At 49.9% G+C, this 14,443-nt stretch overlaps 2 long non-coding RNA genes across 2 annotated transcripts in view; both read right to left on the reverse strand.

Annotated features, from left to right (window-relative positions):
- Positions 1-14,443, reverse strand: part of LOC139356868 (uncharacterized) — a 61,104-nt gene that overhangs the window by 33,950 nt on the left and 12,711 nt on the right. The window lies entirely within an intron of this gene.
- Positions 8,484-12,131, reverse strand: LOC139356869 (uncharacterized). Its single transcript, XR_011609350.1, has 3 exons — positions 11,116-12,131; positions 9,950-10,186; positions 8,484-9,585 (listed from the first exon to the last, which is right to left on the reverse strand). It is a non-coding gene; the product is annotated as an uncharacterized lncRNA (long non-coding RNA).

The following is a 14,443-nucleotide window of genomic DNA, read 5'->3' on the forward strand; positions in this document are numbered from 1 at the left end:
GGAGTCAGGCAGGGCCACTTTGAGCCTCTTTCCTTCTGTGGCTCCTACAAAACCAGTCCAGGGAGCCCAGGCTGCCACGCACACCAGGGATGCCCGGCACAGGCCACATGTCCTCATCCAAGCTCCTGGGACAAGAAGGGTCTTGCAATATTTCACTTTCTGGTTGAGCATCCCCAGCCTGAAATCCAAAGTGCTCCGAAGAGCATTTCCTTCGAGTGTCATGAGGGAGCTCGGAATGTTTGTTTCAGAGCATTTTGGAGTAGGGACGCTCAGCCTTAATTTGAACCTCTTCAAGGAAGCCACACACTGAAGCCCCCGATGTCCGCCCCACACAATCCCAGCGCACCATCTGAAGTCCTCAGCAACAACAGATTTTCTTTCTTCAAAAATAACCACAAGTCACATAAACTCACACGCAACCACAAAAGGGATTATGGACACCTGCACAGACTGGATGAAATTGAACTGTCACATTTTTACCTGGGTAATTTAAAGTCATTCCTCAAAACATACCTGTTTTACTGAGTTGCATTTTAAGGTGAACACACACAAATCATTTCAGGGAAACAAATGTCACTTTGGGCTGTGTGTGGTCTCTTGACTCCTGGGAATAACTTGGCGTTCACCCTCACTTCTGGATAAGGGAGAAGATGCCAAGAAATCTGTTAAAACAAAGACATGAAAACAAGATTAAGAAGGGTTTGAAAGGTTCCTCCTGACTCCCTGGAGGGGAGAGGAGGCCACCTGGAAGGCTCACAGGGGACAGGAGCACAGCCTCCTCAGTGCTTTCTACACTCAGCAGCGTCAGAAATTCCCGTAGAAGCAGAACACGTGAGAACCGAGACTGGAACACCCCAAAGAAAGGGGATGAGGGATCAAAAAAAAAGCATTCGTTCCTTAACAAGTAACACGGGCAAGAAGCCGCTTCAAAGAACGTGTGAAAAGTCACTCACAGGCATTTCAAAAAATAAGGGTAGCATGAGATTGCTTGATCAGCTCAAACTGGCTGCCGTCCCTCAGGCCATGAAGTCCCTGAGATGAGCCTCTCAGTGAACAGAAGTCACTCGCATCTCTCTGCCAGAGAAAGTCCTACAAGCCGACATGTGACCTCACGAAACCTGGGCTTCAGCCCATCGACAACAGTGAGTCTGACATGGTACATCCCTCCAGATGGTTAAAGACCCCAGGGGCCCAGACAACCTCGAAGGACTGTGTCTGACCAGCCCCTTTCCAAGTTCTGGACGATTTTTTTTAAATGTACTATAAGCAGCATGTTCCAGTAGAGACGTCATTAACTGGCTCTGGGTCCTCTTAATTTTGAAATTAGAAACATGCTTGGCCAAGCACGGTGGCTCATGCCTGTGATCTCAGTATTTTGGGAGGCTGAGGAAGCTGGACTGCTTAAGTCCAGGAGTTCGAGTCCAGCCTGGGCAACATTGCAAAGCTCCATCTCTACAAAAAAAAAAAACAAAAAAACAAACAAACAAACAAAAAAAACAAAAATAAGCCAGGCATGGGGACATGTGCCTGTGGGTCCTGGCTACTCAGGAGGCTGAGGAAGGAGGATCGCTTGAGCCTTGGAGGTCTAGGCTGCAGTAAGCTGTGCTCACACCACTGCTTGGGCAACAAAAGTGAGACCTTGTCTCGAAAAAACCAAAGAGAAAAAGAATTATATACATGGCTAGGCCAAAATAAGAGGCCTGGTGGGACCACCTGAAGCACAGCTGCAAATTCTGGCAGGGCCTCCCCTGGCTTGATTTGTGGTGGGCGTGGGACCGCTCTGAAGGATAGGACCCCAGGCACCTTCCGAGACTAGACCTTATAGTACAACTTGCCCTTACTGGAAGGAACACTGGTCTTGGAGCCTGGGACACCCTGGGGCCGTGCCACCATCTCGAGGCCGCCATGGCACAAGGAGGCCCTAGCATCATGGAGCCTGAGATGTCCATCGGAGCAGGGCCCCTGACCTGAGGCCGCCATGCCAGGGGAGCCTGGACATCATGAAGCCTGGGACATCCTGGGGCAGTGCCACCAACCCGAGGCCGCTGTGACACACGGGGGCCCTGGTGCCCCTGAGAGGCTGCACAGCAGGTCCAAGCCCAGGCCAGGAGTGAAGAGGCTCCACATCCTTTCCATCCCTCCAGCTGAGGCCACAGACGTCTCGGAGCAGAAGTGCATCACCCTCAATGCCCATGGGTAAGTTTTTGGCAACAGAATCTGGAAGCATAAAAGATGGCTCTGGGTTGGTTGGTTGCTGGCTCGGACCAGGGCTCAGGCTTCTGCTTATGACCTGTCCTCTTTCCACACAAAACCTGGCTCACACCAAGCAACGTCTAAGTCCTGGAAGACCTGCTACACACAAGTGCAGTTACAAAGCGGAGAAACAGGGATGCCTGGAGGGGGCCGGGCCGGGCCGGGCTGTGCTCCAGTGGCACCGGGGTTTCTCAGGAAGACCCTGGGCATTACAGGGTCCAGGGCACGGGCTTCCTGGGATCCAGGACATGGAACAAGCACCCATTCCCCGGTCCTGTTGAATATGAATCGGCTAAGGGCCGATTCCCTCGGAGGACTGAGCACCGCTCCACAACCCATACCAAGGTAATAACAAGCCCAGTACGAGCAGAAGGCTGGTGATGAAGACACGAGGACCAGATGAGCACGAGGCATCCTGACAGATCAGCCCTGGCACCGAACAAGGGGCGGACAGACCCGCCTGTTCCTGACGCATCAGCCCTGGCACTGAGCGAGGGGTGGCAGCACGACCTGTGCCCCTGCAGATGCAGAGGGATGTGAGGGGGGCGCAGACCCAGCTTGGAGGCTAATCAACCACCTCCGCTTGCACTTCTGTTCCTCGTGGCGGGGAGGCCAGGCACAGGCAGCATTAGCGCTCACCTTGCCCCCGGGCTGCATTTTTTTTCTGCTTATGAGTTGTGTTCACTTTACGTGGACAGACATAGCCATAATAACGGTTCCCTGAGTATTTTGCTGCCTAAAGGGCTTTCAGAATTCACTTCCATCCTTAGGAAAGGCGGCCAACACCAGGTTGTCTCCCTTAAGATGCCATGTCTCATATGGGGAAAAAAAAATCAAGAGAAATCAAATAAAGGTCATAAAATATATCAGTTTCAACATTAAAATTTAATAGTATACTTTAAATTGAAGATGAGTTAAGTCACATTTCCAAACCTCTGAAAGAAAAGTTACTGGGAGGGAGTGGTTTGCAACACACAGTTACAAGGAGGGAGTGGTAGAGGGGCCCAGGCTGGACCAGGTCTCAAACGTCAGTGCAAGGAGAAAGTCTGAACAAACGCTCTCCTGCCCTGCAGCTGTCCTCTTCCAAAACACACCAGTTATCTGTCAGTTTACAACAAGGCCTGGGGAGGCAGGAGGCGGGCCTGGGAGGATCACCTAACAAAACCAAGCTCCTCACCCGCACCACGCTGAGCTGAGCAGCACACACAAACACCACTAATTCTCCCCAGAGAGAAGACGGAAGGTAGCACACTGCCACACCAGGCGAGAAGACCGAGGGGAGCCAGAGGCACGTTTAATCTTGCTTGCATGGCGGAGGGAGGGGAATAACGCCGCTCTCACTCAAGTGTTGCACAATTCTTTCTAGCACTGAGCAGCAGAAAACAAAAATTATAGATGCTTCCTCAGAGAAATGTTTCCCAAGAACTACACATAAATTACGTTCAAGAAATAGCATTTGAATGCCTCAAAGCGCTTTTATTTTTAATAATCTCCAAGTAATTCTATAAAACCAGGAATCACAGTCTCACCCAGCTCCAGGATCATGGCCCAGGTGACGTGGGCGCACACATCCTGAAGATCCAATGTTCAACTAAAGTGGGGGGAGTGAAAATGATCCTGGGTATAATTTACACTGACACAGGAAGGTGGCTGAGCCCGAAACCCCTAAACCAGGAAGACTGGCGTCCTGCAGAGGCTTCACCTCTGTCCTTTCCCAGCCTCTGGGAACCACCACTCTCCTCTCTACTGCCACAAACGCCGCTCCAAGGTACAACCAGGAAGATCATTCAAAACTGAGGAACGTGGCAGAACAGAGCTGTCAGGAGACTTGAATCACCAACAACGCTGGTTACATGACCCAAAGATGATTAAAACCCCAGGCCCTTCAAGACTGAATGTTATCTATACTTAAATGCATTTAATCACTGAAACTAGGCCGCATAAAACTTAGAAACTAGGCCTCATAAAAAAAGAACTTAAAAAAATTAACACCAGGTGGCTCTGGATAGGGTCCCACCCTGCCTCGATAGGGTCCCACCCTGCCAATTCCTGAAACAACCTCATGGGGTCCCACCCTGCCAATTCCTGAAACAACCTCATGGGGTCCCACCCTGCCTCGAAGTTCCGGGAATCAACAACTCCAGGAAAAAAAAACCTCATAAGGTCCTGCTCTAACCAATTAGAACAAGACACCTTGCTCAGGCCATAGACAGACCCAATTACCACGCGCCTAAAGCTTTGTTTGAATTTCGCACCCTAAGCTGTGTTTGAACTTGTGCTTGCCTATATAAACAGCCTGTAACAAGCAGTCGGGGTCCCAGGGCCAACTTAGAGCTTGGGACCCTAGCGCGCTAGTAATAAATAACTCTCTGCTGTGAATCTCGTGTCGGTGATCCTTCACGGCGACCCCTGCCCAGGAGAGAATCGACAGTTCGGTTCCAACAATCACCACATTGGGGGGTTATTCCTTTGTTTTGCTGCAAATATATCCAACGGCTGTAAAAGGAAAAGGCAATTTGTTAAAGAAGCTTCTTGGAGTGTCTCAACGGGCCTCAGAGGCAGGATAAAAGGCAGGAATTCCTGGCAGAAACGCTCAGCCCAGGGCAGGCGGAGTTCTTGAGCACCAACCAAGGCAAAACAAGGTCGAAGACCACACCACACTCTCTTCAATCACGTCCTTCATTCCACGTGTCCTTCTATTTCTCGAGACTTCTCTGAGAGAGAGAATTAAATTGTGCTGAGCCTCTGAAAGAAAATGGAAACACACACCCGGCAAAGTCCCTGCAGATGCTGAGAATGGGTGCAGCCGTCACAGCCCGAATGTCCTTTCAGGACCATCTGACCTGGCTGCGATCCAAGTATCCAAAGTGCAGGAATGTATGTCGGACCCGTGAAGCCAGGATTACAGCCACTGAAGGGCAGTTTTCCATCCCACCGCAACCGGCCTTGTTAGGGGCTTCCTCGGGGACCACTGACCTCACGCCACCACCCCTCAACTACTTCAACTAACTTACATCATGCCAGAGGCCTCTCCAGGCCGACCAGCCCTGCCCAAGTCCTGCTTCACGGCAAACCCTCCAGGCAAACGTCCTCGGCCTCCTCCAGGAGGCTGTGCTCGGAAGGTGCCCTCACATTTACTTCTGTGGCTCTGAGACATTTAACTAGAGCCCAACACACCTCTTCCTGTTCACAGTATTGAGTTAACAGATTTTTATGGTGAACTTTCACTGGGAAGAACACTATTTCAGGAGCCCCAATGACCACAGTGAAAATGCTTTTTACCTCCCCTTACGTGACATCCGCAAGGCCAGGTCCAAGGAATGTTCTGGATCTCAGAGAATGGCATATCCACTCGTAGTAAGTCTTGGTATTGTTTCACAAGCTATCAAACGCTGCCCCGAAGCAGGAAAAACCCCACAACGTGGCAGGGAGGGGCAACCAGCGTGAGTTCGAAGGCCAGACCTCGCGGGTCTGCTGACAGCGCTGCGAGGGGTAAACAATGCAGGGTCTAAGGTCAGACCACCCGGGTCCCGCTGACAGTGTGGCTTCAGGAGTTTCTTAAACCCTTTGCTCTCCAAGTTTCATGTCAGAAAAATGCGGTGATAACTGTGGCCACCTCGTGGGATGACGGTGAAAGGAGCTGGGCACATTCCTCAGCCCCGGGCTCAAAACTCCCTGAGCCTAGCACAAACACATCCCATCCTCCCATCCCACCACCATATATCTCTCAAACTCCCTGAGCTCAGTACAAACACCACCTGGAAAGTCTCCGATAAGGAGACAGCCGTTCAAGGTTACGGAAAGCGCAGGAATTTCTTTGTTCCCCTACAACTTTCGGGCTGTAAAAAGCAAACGCTCGCATTGTTCGGGGCCCTCTTGTATACTGTGTAAAGGAGGGACCAGATTCGAACTTGTAGTAAAGATCCTTGCCGCTTGGCTTTGACTCTGGACTCTGGTGGTCTTCTTTGGGGAACAAACAGTCTGGGCATAACAACGGGAACACACACAGTAACAGTGTCAGCAGGTGACTTGCTGGGCACGTGGTGAGGCCACACTGCTGTAGGTTGCCCCACATGAAATCCAATTCGCTTTAAAAAAAAAAATACCCCAAACCTACAATCCTATAAAGGTCATTAATCCTAGCTATCCCTCAAGGCATTGAACGAACAATAATGAGCCATCCATCCCCCTGCTGCTGACCTGCCTCAGCCCCACCCTCCGGAAACTGAAATCCCACAGCAGCCACTGCCTCAGCCCCACCCTCCAGAAACCCCGCATCCACACAGGACGAGGGCAGGAAAGGAGCAGGACTGTGTCTTGGGAACTTAAACTCTGGAAGCTGAGTTAAATCAGTGTCGCTCAAATCTTGTCACCAACGATCTTGTTAAATTGGAAGATTCTGTCTGGGGATCTCGAGGGAACCTGAGGCTCTGCACTGAGTGAGGTGAGCACTCGTGCTGGAATGAGACGTCAGGGAAAGCAACCGAATCTGGGGTCGCAGTTGCCCAAGGCTTGGGTCCCACTGGAAAAGTGGCACCAGGGCCCTCGGGACAGTGGCGGAGGTCCCAGGAGGAAGTCCAGGCGCAGAGACTCGTGGACCCAAAGCTTGCTCCAGGGCCAGGAGGGGCTGCTCCGCTGACAGCCACGAGGCAGGCAGCCTTCGAGCTCCTCCAGCTGCCATCCCTGCAGGCAGGGAGGACAGTGCCCAGACCACCCCAGGGCTCCCCCAGCCTGCCAGGCTGGTACTCTTACTCCAGCCACTGACAAGAGTCCCCATGTTCCAAGCTAGGTTGAAACAGTGCCCCAGGCCTCAGGGCACATGCACCCCTGCAGGGCCACTCCTACCCAACACCTGGGGATGGTTATTCCCACACATCCCCAACTCACAGCAAAACTTAAAAATGAAAGTCGGAACATTTAGCCAGGAAACCAATGCTCAAGAAGCAACTCCAGGGTGACTCTTCCTAGAGCTATTGCTACTGAACATCTTTAAAAACATTTCCAGGGTGACTTCCTAGAGCTATTGCTGCTGAAAATCTTTCAAATTCTTCATTTCAAAATTAGCTTTTATTACACTGTCTCCCTATTCTACCCAGACTCTAGAAAAGAAAACCATTACAAATTCCAATTCTATCTTATAGCAAGTTAGAAACACACGTTTCCTCAAAGGATTCTACGTGTTTCCACGTCTTTAGTGGCTGTCTCTTTGTGAAAAAAGTAATGCTGTCTGGAAGCAAAAACCACATTAGAAATGCTTTAAATAAGATTCTTCCTCTTGTCAGGAGAGCAAAGCCACCGCCCTAAGCAGAGGTGAGGGCTCAACAGCTCCCAGGCAAAACCTTAACACACAATGGGGAAGGCAATTCATTTCAAGATAGTTACCAAGGGCCACAACGTGAGACCAGCATAGCCATGAAAACTGCAATCATTTCACAACAGAATGAAATTCATAAAGAACTGCTGAGAAGCATGTGATAAGTTACATAAATCACCGTTCCTTAAATTCTGACGGTTGACTAGAACAGAAGTAGCTTCACGGTCAGTTCAAACAGGAGAAAGGCAGGGAGGGGTGGTTTCCACACCACACAGGGCCTGCAGGAAAGGGACACTCTTCCTGTAAACGGGAGATCCTGGGAGTGATGTGATAAACCACATGCACGGAACTGTGCAAGCCGGAGTCGTGGCCTGGGCCCCACCACGGAGCTTGTGTCCGTGAACGACGAGGCTCGAATGTCAGGCCGGGGGCAACCGAGGCAGTTATCAGGGAACAAGAAAACGAGCGCACGGTGCGAGGCAAAGGTCTGAAACTGCGCAGCAACTTCGAGTCAAGTGGGACAAACTGACTCAAAATACAGGTTCTAAAAACACCACAGCGAACTGTTCCTGGGCTCTGGAAAGGCTAAGTGACTATTGCCCACACTGAGCATCTGCTCCCAGAGACGACCCTGGTGACAAGTAAGGCCCAGCTCCTCCGAACCCGCGCCGAACCTCAGCAAGGAACTTTGCTGGTATCTTATGGCGTATCGACACGTTCCTTTAAAATCTGGTATTTCATCAACAATGCAGGCGCCAGCTTTGACTCATTTACATTTCAATTAAACAAGATAATTTACACCCTGACCATGCCAGCTAAGAGTTTCCTACAATCTTGAAACAGAGCCAGAGGCTACAGTCTGCTCCTACACAACACTACGTCTCTACAAGTTCGATGGGTTTTTACTTTCCATGTCTTTACTTGCCTAGTGCTAGAAAGCAGATTAAAAACAGAAGAAACTCAGAAACACTATTGAATGAGACTCAAATATCTTGCAGTCATCATCCTGATGCGATGTTTATTCAAGAGAAATGTTCTCACCTGCAGAAAGCAGCACACATCAACACGCACCGGTAACTGTCACCAGCATTCCTGATCATCTTCCCTTCCACGGCCACCTGCAGACCCACGGAAAGCGGGGTGACACGGGCCGATTCTTGTAGCGAGCAGGCCAGGGTGCACTCAAAGTGCATCTCTTTCCAGAGGGCCGCCACAGAAAGTTACACATTTATTCCATGAATGGCGCTGCACCAAACATTTCTGTAAGATTCTCTAAGCAAGCTTTTCCTTCTGCCTAAAATGGCCCGACACAAACTGAAAAAGCTCTTGGAGCTGGCAAAGACTTCAGTATCTCCTTAACTATTGTCATGCGAGCCCGTGTGAAGAGACCACCAAACAGGCTTTGTGTGAGCAACACGGCTGTTTATTTCACCTGGGTGCAGGCGGGCTGAGTCCCCAAAGAGTCAGCGAAGGGAGGTAAGGGTGGGGCCGTTTTATAGGATTTGGATAAGTAAAGGAAAACTAGTCAAAGGGGGGTTTTTCTCTGGCGGGCAGCAGTGGGGGTCACAAGATGCTCAGTGGGGGAGCTTTTTGAGGCAGGGGGAGCCACGAAAAGGAATTTCACAAAATAATATCATTGCTTAAGGCAAGGACCAGCCATTTTCACTTCTTTTGTGGTGGAATGTCATCAGTTAAGTCCAGGCAGGGCATTTGCACTTCTTTTGTAATTCTTCAGTTACTTCAAGCCATCTGGGCATATACATGCAAGTCACAGGGGATGCGATGGCTTGGCTTGGGCTCAGAGGCCTGACAACGATAATCTTCACTTCTAAGGTGTGGGGTAAGATCATATAATGCCCAACTCGGCTCCCGATGCTGCGTCTGGCATCCAGCAACAGCACGTTCCATTCCTGGATTACATTTGAGTCAAGAGTCCACAGTGAGAACGATTTCTGGTGAATGAGACACCAGGCAGGAGGGCGATTCCGATGGGCAGCTCTTCACACACAGCCCAGGAGCTGGGGGGAGGGGGAGAGGAAGAGGCCGACGCGCGTCCACCATGCTCACGCCCCCTTCGATGCCCCCCACTCCTAGAGGCCCGGACCCAAGGGAAATCTGACCTGAAAATGGGCAAACCCTCACTTTGGCAGAGGGACAGGGACTCGGGGCCACACCTTGACCTCAGAGCAACACAAGTGCAGACACAGTACCCCAGGACACCCTCCCCACCCAAATTCAAGGAAGAAAACCATCGCCCCGCCCCTTTGCGGAAACCCCGGCTGCTGGAGCAGATGCCTGCCGCCCGGTGTGTGCAGCCTCTCCCGTCCCACGTTCCGGGCTCAGCACCTATGCCTCAGCCCTGGCACTGCTCACCACACTCACAGGTGTGCCAGGAGGGGCAGGTCCTAAGGTCTCCACTGCACCAAAACCTGCAAGGCGAAGGGGCCGCTCACTCCAGCAGGAGTCCAGAAGCAGTGACTGCAACAGCGTCAGGGCGTGAGAATTCTCCCCTCGGTCTCCGAGTCTCCAGTCTGTTGCCCGCCAGATTCTTCTGCCAACCGCGAGGCCCAAGCTGAGGGGCACATTTGGTTCTGACCATTTCACTTGTCAAGATCAATACTGCAAACATATCCAATTCATCCTGTCACTAAAAGTGAAATAATCCGCCATCTCCATCACAGATGACGCAGTCAGGTTTCCATTACCGGGGTGTTTTTCTTTTTTTTTTTTTTTTTTGAGAGAGTTTGTTCTGTCGCCCCAGGGTGGAGTGCAGTGGCGCGATCTCGGCTCACTGCAACCTCTGCCTCCCGGGTACAAGTAATTCTCCTGCCTCAGCCTCCCAAGTAGCTGGGATTACAGGTCCCCGTCACCGTGCCCGGCTAATTTTCGTATTTTCAGTACAGACAGGGTTTCACCATGTTGGCCAGGCTGGTCTCCAACTCCTGATCTCAGGTGAGCCACCTGCCTCATCCTCTCAAAGTGCTGGAATTACAGGCGTAAGCAACCACGCCCTGCCATTACTGGTGTAATTTCTAAGCCACTCTCTCACACCCACTCCCATTTTTTTTTTTAAACCAGCTTTATGGCTATCTCTTTTCCAAGAGAACCAGTTACCCATTTGAAGTACAAATAAGACACCATATTTAAAAACCAAAAATGCCAATTTGCACAGACGTCTCCAAATACCCAGTCGATTTGAGCCTTGAGAGTATGATCAAGCTGTTGGCTGAACACAACTTTCCTATCCATCTGTCTGCCTGTGAGTTAGACAGAAGGACCAAGCCACAAGCTAGGGACATAAAGGCAGCAACCACTAAGGCAGCCGAGACTCCAAATAAAAGCTCGAAGGACCAACATAAAGGGGATATTATTTTGAAGCTTGTCAAAGGAACAGTTGGGAAGATGTTCACATTTTTAGAATTTTCATAGTAATAGTTATAATTTACAAAGAATTTAAAATTGTGTAGTCATTATTTTGCTTTTTTCTAGATGTGCCCCTCAACAGGGTTGCTAGCTATAATTCTACATCACAGGATTCAGAACAGTACCCTTTTGGAGCAGATGCCTGTAATCGAGGAATTCCGCCTAGTCAGTTCACTTTAAGCGTGAGACGCCCTCCTCTCCTCCTTCCTTTTCAGAACTTCCAGAGGATGAAACAGGGACCTCCTCAGACGTCCCACGGTGCAGGCGGCCAAAGGGGAAGGCGGCGACAGCCTGAATGAGGCGACCGGGAAATCACATTCCACAAACAGAAATTCTCCATGTGCTTTACATGCGCTGTCTCTGAAGAACTATGTCAGTCTAACAGTCACTGGAAAACTGTATTCAAGTGTCATTTCACATTTCAAGCAAAGAAAACAGTGGTGGGGCATGAGGGAAAAACATAGCCATGTGTTCCGGGGTATTAAATAAGCTTTTCTCTGTTATAAATGTATAATTATACATTCTCAGATTTCTGTATAATTGATATGCTTCCTAATTAGCAGACATAGTAATAAAAAGTGAATTCCAAGTGTAAGATCGGAGGACACGTTCACATGACTTCAGGTTCTGCTACTGGGTTTCAACTTAAGAAACTGGTTCTGTGTACTGGTAACAAGGCATGAGAGTCTGTGTGAGAGTCTGTGTGGCTGTAATCAGGGTTCGTGTTGGCTCCGTAGCAGAGGATATTACACTGTTACACTATCTTCTACAAAAAATCCTGAAAAAATGAAGGCTGAATAGACATACACACACTCCCAAAATAATCCAGATGTCCACCGATATCAAAAAGAGATGAATTACTGTTTCCATCATGGAATATTCCACAGCAGTGAAAACCAACTATAGCCACAGGTGCCAACTAGGATAAAGAAAATCTTTTAAACACGCTTAAAGTGAACTGACTAGGCGGAATTCCTCGATTACAGGCATCTGCTCCAAAAGGGTACTGTTCTGAATCCTGTGATGTAGAATTATAGCTAGCAACCCTGTTGAGGGGTACATCTAGCAAAAAGCAGAATGATGACTACACAATTTTAAATACTTTGTAAATTATAACTATTACTATGAAAATTCTAAAAATGTGAACATCTTCCCAACTGTTCCTTTGACAAGCTTCAAAATAAATACCTGGCATTGCTCCCCACACCCACAGGTGTGCCAAAATAAATGAAAATATATCCCAAGATAGTAGAATCGAAACCTGAAGATGTACCAGCTGTCCCTGCCTCGCTATCTATACATCGTGTAGAAATTTAAGAGCAGGTAGTGACACTGCAATGCAAGGCTCAAACCAGCTGGGTATTTGGAAACTTCTGTGCAAATTGACATTTTTGGTTTTTAAACAGGTGTTATTTGTACTTCAAACAGGTAACTGTTTAGTTTTCTTGGAAAAAATACAGCCATAAACCTGGTTTAAAAACAAAAAAATACAGGAGTGGGTATGAGAGAGAGCTGCTTAGAAATTTTACCAGTAGCATCAGGGAGCAGTGGCTCATGCCTGTAAAATCCACAGGGCCTTTGAGGGCACTGGTGTCCTCTGCTGCCTTCCTGCTGGACTGACCCCAAGACATTCACTGGGTTTCCACCCCTGTCTCATTCAACATCCCCCCAAGGGTGGTCTTCATCCTCGTCTGGGGCTCAGCTCTGCCCCAATTTCCTAAATCTCTGCCTTTAGAGCCTGATATCACCCATGCCCAGGGTAACCTTAAGTCCAAGTTTACCCCAGAGAGTCCCGATTTTATCTGTTAACCCAGCATCGCCTTAGTGATAATTTATCCTGTAAATTCCAACTGCCTTCACACCTCACCCCTGCTGTCTCACAGCAGACCCCACTCAGATGCACCTGCCCCAGACCCCACAGCCAGGTCTGTGCATGCTGCCCTGCTCCGCCCATGTGGGGACCACCTCTCTTTCTTGAGGAATCAGCTGGCGATCATCTCCTTGTGGAGGGCTGCCCTGACTTCCAACCCTCTCCGGCAAAGGCAGAAGCCGTCCTCGGTACTTCCCCCAAAACTCAGGCCAAGTATGAAGATGGCGCAGATGCTAACTGTGCCTGGGATGCCATGGGCAGGGTCCCCAGATGCTCTGCACATGGCCCGGGACACCGCCTGAACACAGTAAGTGCTGAAGAAATAAAACGGATGTGCGCTGACCTCTGATAGGGCCTCCTTCACCATCCACATCTGTCTCCCCCTCTGGACAGTAAAATCCACAAGACGGGGAGGGCTTGTCTCACTCATCTTCAAACTCCCAGGGTCACCCTGGCACGTAAAGGGGACTCAAATGTCTTCTGAAGGAAGCAGCTGGTTAGCTGCCGAGTTAAAGGGTCTCTGGAATTCAGAGCTCTGCGTAGGAGTCCAGCACACTTTAATATGAATGACTCCAACCACGGCAGAAGTGGCCGTGGAACCAGTGCTAACCAATTCAGGGTTTGTTCACTGTTTCAGTTCATTATCACAACTCACTCTAACAGCAACCACGCACGGATCCTCAGACATCTACAGAGTGGGACAATAGCGCCGAGTCACGGGAACATCCCGTTGCAGACTGGGAGACACTGGTCAGACAAGGACCCAGGGAGAGCGCAGACCTCGCGTTAAATCGGTTCCGTGTAAACAGCACTCCCTGCCAGGCTCTTTCCTATCTGTACAGCTTCTACAAATTCAACTCTCGCACCTGACACCAAGAATAGTGTATACCTCCATGTGAACGCCCCACTTACCTCCGAAAATGACCCGGCATGGCCCAGTACAAACCATTTCAACATAAGGGAACTGGAGAGCATGTGGGGCTTTCTCGAGTCCCTGCTGCCTCCTGATGGGAAGGTCCAATGCTTCACACCCCTAGTGAAGAGCGGGTCTCTTCGGCCCCCTCAGAATCAAGAAAACCCATGTTCACTTTCTCAAGACCACACACAACCGAGTCACAAAGCAGGGCGGAACCTCGACTCTCTGGGTTCAGGTCATGTCGAGTTTACGACCTGCTGCTGTGAACACTGCAGGAAATGATGAGCCTGATTCCGGCTTTGACCTCGAGCTCATCAGCATTAACTAATTTCACTTTCCAGGGGACCAACTTCAAAGGTCTGCAAAGTCAGAGAAGAGAGAGGAGATGGAACACGCCCTCACCCCAGACCTGTTGCAAGCACACACTTCTCAGATGCGTCCCAAGGTGCACAGCGTGTCCAATGCCTGCTCATGTTCACCGACCTATATAGGTCTTCTATGTGGCGTCAGCCTCCTGGGCACTGCGGACACGAAGTATAATGGCAAGTCCCCTCTGCAGCAAAGCTGAGGCGCAGGGACCCAACGGAATAGAACTGATCTTTTTCTGACAGTCTCAAAACAGAAGAAAATACTGTACAGCCAACCTCCCCTCACAACACAGGTTTAT

This window comes from Macaca nemestrina, chromosome 10, assembly GCF_043159975.1.
Source record: "Macaca nemestrina isolate mMacNem1 chromosome 10, mMacNem.hap1, whole genome shotgun sequence".
In the NCBI taxonomy this organism is placed as follows: domain Eukaryota; kingdom Metazoa; phylum Chordata; class Mammalia; order Primates; family Cercopithecidae; genus Macaca; species Macaca nemestrina.